This window comes from Grammomys surdaster, unplaced genomic scaffold (assembly GCF_004785775.1).
Source record: "Grammomys surdaster isolate TR1022 unplaced genomic scaffold, NIH_TR_1.0 126248, whole genome shotgun sequence".
Lineage (NCBI taxonomy): Eukaryota > Metazoa > Chordata > Mammalia > Rodentia > Muridae > Grammomys > Grammomys surdaster.
This window is the reverse complement of record NW_021621048.1, coordinates 8,107,051-8,114,131: the sequence shown is the minus strand read 5'-3', so window position 1 is coordinate 8,114,131 and position 7,081 is coordinate 8,107,051.

Below are 7,081 nucleotides of genomic sequence, written 5' to 3'. Positions count from 1 at the left end.
AGTTTTGAAAATGTGAAATGGGATTTTTGTTTGTTTATCTTTTATGGACAAATATTTTTCTTGTCATTTTCTCATCTTATGGTATGCTTTCTATTTGTTCTGGAAGAAACTGTAGCTTTTTCTGTGCTCTAATACACTGCCGAAGTTCTAAGGATGCATATAACAAGTGTATCTTCTCTTTATTGATATGATCTATGGATATGAAAGCATTAAGTACGTTAATTAGTGCTGATTCTCACATACATTTACTTTATATTAGGTATTAAGCTTGAATGTTTCTGAAAGAGACGTATCAGGGTGTATTAATATTTAGGGGAGCAGTATAGGGAATCAAATTGGGCCTCACATACGCTAGGCATGTAGTGGATGATCTGCACTCTCAGCTGTGTATTACAAAGCCCCTCTGCCCCTTAAGCCATGGACTCACTATGTAGCTCTGACTGGCCTTGAACTCACAGAGCTCCACCTGCCTCTGCCTCCCAAGCGCTGGGATTTAAGGCCCTAGCATTTTTCAATGAGACTAGATTTGACAACCTGCTTTATTTCTGGGAGCTCTCATCTTACAAATCTCATGTTGTGTGTGACACACTGGAGTTGGTTGTATAAGAACATCTTTGTGCACATCGCATTTTGTTATAAGAAAATGTAAGATATCCCAGGTTTTCACTGTCCAGTCCACCTCATGTCCTGTCGGTCTATCTACCCTGCTCATTACTTGTGTGCTCATCACCGTTTCAGACATTTTATCGTGCTGAGAGGTTGGCATTGAACAGAATGTCTGTTTCTTCTCAGTCTTAAAGTCTGTGTTGATCCTTAAAGAAGCTTTACAGAAGTGTAATTGATGCTGAATAAAATATACCTATGTGTGTGTGGGGGGGAGGAATCACCATAGTAATCACTTTAATGATTGCTTAATGATATTTTCATTGTTATTTGTAATAGGGATAGTCAGTATAGTCACCATCATTTGAGATGGGAAAGACCTTTGGATTTATTTTCTATTTTTTGAACTATTGTCTTTCACTTGCTTCTGTTTTCTTCTTCTTTTTCCCTCATTCATCTTGGACCCTCATATCCAGAGATTTCTTGTGGGTCCATTTATCGCACTTGGCTCTCTTCATAGTAAATTGAATAATCTACACTGTTGCCAAAGAAAATTCAACTAGGAAGCATAACTTTGTTTGGAAAAGGGAATCTTGGTAGAGACAGTCAAGCTAATGGTGCAGGCACATGACCCTAAAGGTTAGAAAGAGTCCCTAAGTTCAAAGGAGAAGAAGAGAAGAGGATATAGACACAGAAATGTGTAGAGAAAAGAAACAAAAAACAAACACCAAACATGATGCAAAGATAAGGCAAAGAATGGAGTGAGGATCCTAGGACCTGAAGAGAACCCAGAAACTAGGAGAGAGGCAAAGAGCAGATCGTCTCAGAAGCCAACTTGTGGTGGTTTGAATATGCTTGGCCTGGGGAGTGGTACTATTAGGAGATGTGACCTTGCTGGAGTAGATGTGTCCCTCTGTGGGTGGGCTTTGAGACTTTCCTCCTAGCTGTCTGGAAGTCAGTCTTCTCCTGATTGCCTACAGATCAAGATGTAGAACTCTTGGCTCCTTCTCCAGCACTGTGTCTGCCTGTATGCTGCCATACTTCCTGCTATGACAATAATGGATTGAACCTCTGAACCTGTAAGCCCAGCCCCAATTAAATGCTGTCCTTTATAAGAGTTGCATTGGTCATGGTGTCTCTTCACAGCAGTAAAACTCTAAGACACCACTGGAGGATCCAACGCTGCTAACACCTTCATTTCAGACTTTTGACCCCAGAACTGGAAAAATTCATTTCTGTTGTTTCAAGTCACCAGTTTGCAGTGGCAGCAGCAGGAGATAAATCTGGCCCTGCTTGTGTACTTGCCTGGAGAATGCCCAACTATTTAAAACTGTGTATTCCTTGCTTATACTCAGGGTGCCAATGCCAAACATGCCAGGGAAACCCAACTGAGCTCTGGGGACTCTACACTTTCCAGACATTTCTCTTGCTCAGATGGCACCCGTTCTGTCTCCACAGCTGGCCGTTCCTCACCAGCCAGCACTCAGGATGCCAAAGAGACAAGGGCTCAGCTGTCTTCTCCATCGCTCTCTCCCCTGGAGACAGCCAATGTAGTCTCTCGCCATCTCCTGAAACATACACATTGATACATCTCCTTCCCTCTACCTCAAATTCACTCCTGGGAAGTCCAGCTATCCTGTCTTTCTTGCAGCTCCTTGTGATGACTAACTAATGGACAGCTCAGATTTAATAGGAGCAGACCCAAATCTAGACGTCCTATCTGACATATTTGCTTCTGATCTCTTCCTCAGTTGTTCTCAATAGATTACCTCAAGTCATGAGTTGTCCTGGATGTGCCTTTCTCCTGTTCCCTTTCCAGCACATCAGTTCTCCCTTCAAAATTGCCCCAAATGTGATCACACAGAGTCCCACAATTTTTTCATTTTCTCCCTCCCTTCCCCCCTGTGTGTGTTTGTGTATGTGTGTGCGCGCGTGCGTGTGTGCGAGTGTACCAGAGGAGTACCTCAGATTCCCTGCTCTATCACCTTCTGCACAATTCTCTTGAAATGGGATCTTTCATTGAACCTGGAGCTCACTGTGTGGGTTATGCTGACCTGCCAGTAAGCTCCAGGTATCTGCCTGTCTTAGCTCTCTGAAACACTGGTGTTACAGCCTATACTGGGCTTTTATTTTCTAATCGTGGGCACTGAGGACTTTACCTCATACTTTGCACAAGTGTTCTCACCCACTGAATTATGTCCTTAGTTCTCAGCACTGTATTTTCTAGGGATTCCCCCCAAATCACAATCAGCTATCTTTCTAAGACCATGGCAATAACTTCTTGATTGATCAATAACCTCATACCTAGAGCCTGGACTATAAATCCAACCTTGTTTCTTCTTGTACTGGCTGGTCTTGTGGTGTCAACTTGACACAAGCTGGAGTTATCACAGAGAAAGGAGTCTCCCTTGAAGAAATGCCTCCATGAGATCCAGTTTAAGGCATTTTCTCAGTTAGTGATCAAGGGGGGAGGGCCCAGCCCATCGAGGGTGGTGCCATCCCTGGGCTGGTGGTCCTGGATTCTATAAGAAAGCAAGCTGAGTAAGCCAGGGGAAGCAAGCCAGTATGCAGCATCCTTCCATGGCCTCTGCATCAGCTCGTGCCTCCAAGTCCCTGCCCTGTGTGAGTTCCTGTCCTGACTTCCTTTGGTGATGAACAGCAACATGGAAGTGTAAGCTAAATAAACCCTTTCCTCCCCAACTTGTTTCTTGGCCATGATGTTTTATGCAGGAATACAAACCCTGACTGAGGCACTTCTCTCATGAGCTCCTCTTCCTCTGTCCTCCCGGTTAACTTAGAGACAGACTCAAATTGTATTGTGGTGCACAATACCCTGTTAACTTGTAATAGACTATGCTAAACACTGTGAACAATTGCTCAGTAACCAACCATGGCTGAAACGCTGTATTTATTTCCTGTATATACTGTTCAGTGTTGAGGTAGGTGAACAGATTCATAGAGTTGTTATACCCAGCCGTTCAGGAATACAGATTGTCTGTCTTCATCAACATGTTGCTCCCTTCCAAAGTCACTCTGCAGCTAGAGAGGAAGAAATCTAGGGAGAGCTAAATATGGATGTTTTATATAGGTAGTAGTGATTGTCACCTCTAGTCCTGTGATACTGGCCAGACTCACAGCTGCATGTAATTCCAGGGAACCTGGGAAATGAGGTCCAGCTCTATGCTCTGGAATAAGACAAGGTGGCCACAGATTTCTTAATGAAATGTAATTTGTAAATATTTCTTTTACCATCATTTTGATGTCATAGTTAGGAAATATTTGTCCAACAGAGGGCAAAGTCTTACACTGAGGAATCTTTAGTGTTCAAAACACTATCCACATGTTGCAACTCAGATAAGTTATTCAGAAAAATACTGAGTTTCTGGTTTACTGTTTTTCCCCTCAAGACAGTGGCAGAGCTATTGGCTGCCAGGAGCTCTGTGCTGGTCCAAGTTATCAACAGAAAATGTTTCTCCTGGGATCTAGAATGAGGACCTTCAAGGGTACGGTTCTTGCTTTTCTTTACTTCTCCCACCTTGTCAATTTCCAGACCACCAATCAGTGGGGAAATGTGTCACATAGTATTGATTGTGTCAAAAACCTCTTGTGCTTTGCATTAGACTTACAGGAAGTGACAAAGAGTATTTAGGTCCTTGTTAAAAATCAGCTATGTTTATAGAAAGAAAACAAGCACCTCATTACAGTACCCATTCTCTGAGCATCAGATCACAAAACTCTTGCCATGAGAGAACAAGATGAACATTGCTGCCCTTAGCTCACTGCTAAGAATATGGACTCAGAGATGTGCTATTTCACTCCAAAGGCCCTGGAGTAGGAGGCAGAGCTAGGATTTGGGATGTATCATTCTGCCAAGAGTAGAGTGGAGTCTCTGGACACATCATGCTGGTACTGGTTCTAGGACACTTAATTCAGTCAGAAGAAAGAATACTTCGCAGCTACCCTTCAGGGCAGTCTGCTGTTTCTATGACTGTGGGGTTTTGTCTCTGACTAGGACCCTAGGGCCAGTATGGAGAAGGTCACCAGCTGTCTGCTTCTTTCATAGCAGCTAAGCACATGGCAAGACCCTGGGTTTAATAGTTAGAATAAGAAGTTTAAATCCCAGTCTCACCGCTTATCATATGATAGATTTGAGCAAAATCATCTCCTCCTCCTCCTTCTCCTCCTCCTCCTCCTCCTCTTTCTCCTCCTCTTTCTTCTCCTCCTCCTCCTCCTCCTCCTCCTCCTCCTCCTCCTCCTCCTCCTTCTCCTCCTCCTCCTCCTTCTCTTCCTTTTCCTCCTTCTCATCCTCTTTCTCCTCCTCTTCCTCCTCCTCCTCTTCTTCCTCCTTCTCCTCTTCCTTCTCCCCCTTCTCCTCTTCCTTCTCTTCCTCCTTCTCCTCCTCCTTCTCGACCTCCTTCTCATCTTCCTCCTTTTCCTCTCCTCTTTCTTCCTCTTCTTCTTTGCCCGAGACAAAGACTTGCTTTGCACCTTTAGTTAACCTGGCACTCACTATTCAAGGACGGCATCAAACTCATAGGAATCATCCTGCCTTAGCTGCTAAGTGCTTGGGTTGAAAGTATGAGCCACTATATTTAGCTTCACTAAGAAAGTTTCTTAATAATCTCTTTGAGTTTTAGTCTTCTTATCAGATAGAAAAGGGAAAGGAAATTGACTTAGGAAACTTCACTTCTGGGAGCACTGTCAACAATGGATTCGAAGTTCATTATAAACACAGGAGTATGGGGCACCACCACCACCAACATAGGTTTTGTCATTGTTCTTGGGTGTTCACTATAAAGAGATAGTAGGGTTTCTACTGCTGAAACCACAACACATTCTCATTGCAAGATAGAGAAACCAATTTTGAATTGACTATGAAACTCTTTCATTACTAGTTAGCATTCATAATGGTAAAGGTGTTATGCAGAACATTAAGGAGCAGGGGGAGACATGAAAGGTCTTACTCGATGCTAGCCCCTACATGCTAACCTGCCAGGAAAGATGTGCTACTGACTATAAGCCTGGTCCAAGTCTGTGGGAGACCATACTTCTTGGATGGGAATGCAGAATCTACTCTTGATGTTTTGCTAATGATTATGTTGTTAAACTGCCTTACAAATATTTACATCTTTGCCCATAGATTTCTACTGCTTTAAACTAGAGAAGCTTCTTTACTTGCAGTGAGTAGTGGTTAATGCAGAGACTCATAACTGGTCAAAGTACTGAGAATAAGGGACTGTGAGTGCTCATCCACAGATGGGACATTTTTATCAATCTCTTCCTACCCAAGGCCCAGGGGTCATTGTGAAAGAGTGGGTGGAAAGAATGTAAGAGCCAGAGGATAAAAGGACTGCTGAGCAGTGCTGTGTTCTAAACATGCCATGGTCATTGCACATATGAGCTCCCAGCAGCTGTGCTTACCTGCACAAGAAAGAAGTGAACAAGTTAAACCTATCAAAATTCCAGCATGGGTGGAAATGGGGATCTCTAGGCTCCACCCCCAGCTGAACAGCTGTTGGAAGTTGATAGTAGCTTGGAAAAGGACAGGCACTATTTTAGAAGGGGTATTGTATGGCTGTTGTTAGATTGTCAGTGCCACCTTGGATAACTCTGCCTATGTGCACATGAGAAACATTAGTTGGACTTGGTGAATAGGGTTTGTTTGTTTGTTTGTTTGTTTGTTTGTTTGTTTGTGTTTGAAGAGGACATGAAGTTCGGTGGGAGACTTTGGGGGTCAGGGGGTAGTTGAAGAGGGCAGTGGATTAAACAAAATGCATTGTATACATGTCTATGATGCCTGCTTTCTCTCTCTCTCTCTCTCTCTCTCTCTCTCTCTCTCTTCTTTCTTTCTTTCTTTCTTCTATTGTTGCTTTTAATTTTTTAACTCAGAAAAGTCCTGATATAGGCTGTTAACTTTCACGGCTCTTTTTTTTTTTTTGATATCTTATTTATTTACATTTCAGGTGTCATTCCTGTTGCCCATTTCCCCTCCCTAAAAACCCCTTATCCCATTACCCTCCTCTTTTTTGCTTTTATGCCATTTTAATTACATCCAAGTATTAAGACCAGTTCTAGGTTGAGGAACAAGCAATACAATAGATGCAAATAGTCAAGGAACTAGCAAGACAATAAACAAAAATAGTCAAAAAACAAGCAAGGCAATAAACAAAGTTCCCTGAACACTCCTGTGATCACTGTTTCTAAGGGCTTATCAGGATGACCAAAATATCTGAGCCTGCTTCTCTGTCCTAGCCCAAAGTCATTTTTATATCTGAAGCCTACTTCCTTGTTCTAGCCTAAGATTTAGATTCTTGTCTGAAATTACTTCTTTGTTCTAGCCTAATGTCAGATTCCTGCCTGAAGCCCACCTCCTTGTCCTTGACCAATGTCATATTCCTGCCAAGAAGCCCATTTCCTTGCCCTTGGCCCATGTCAGATTCTTGCCAAGCATCTCCCAAAGCTCTCCACCTCTCACCCC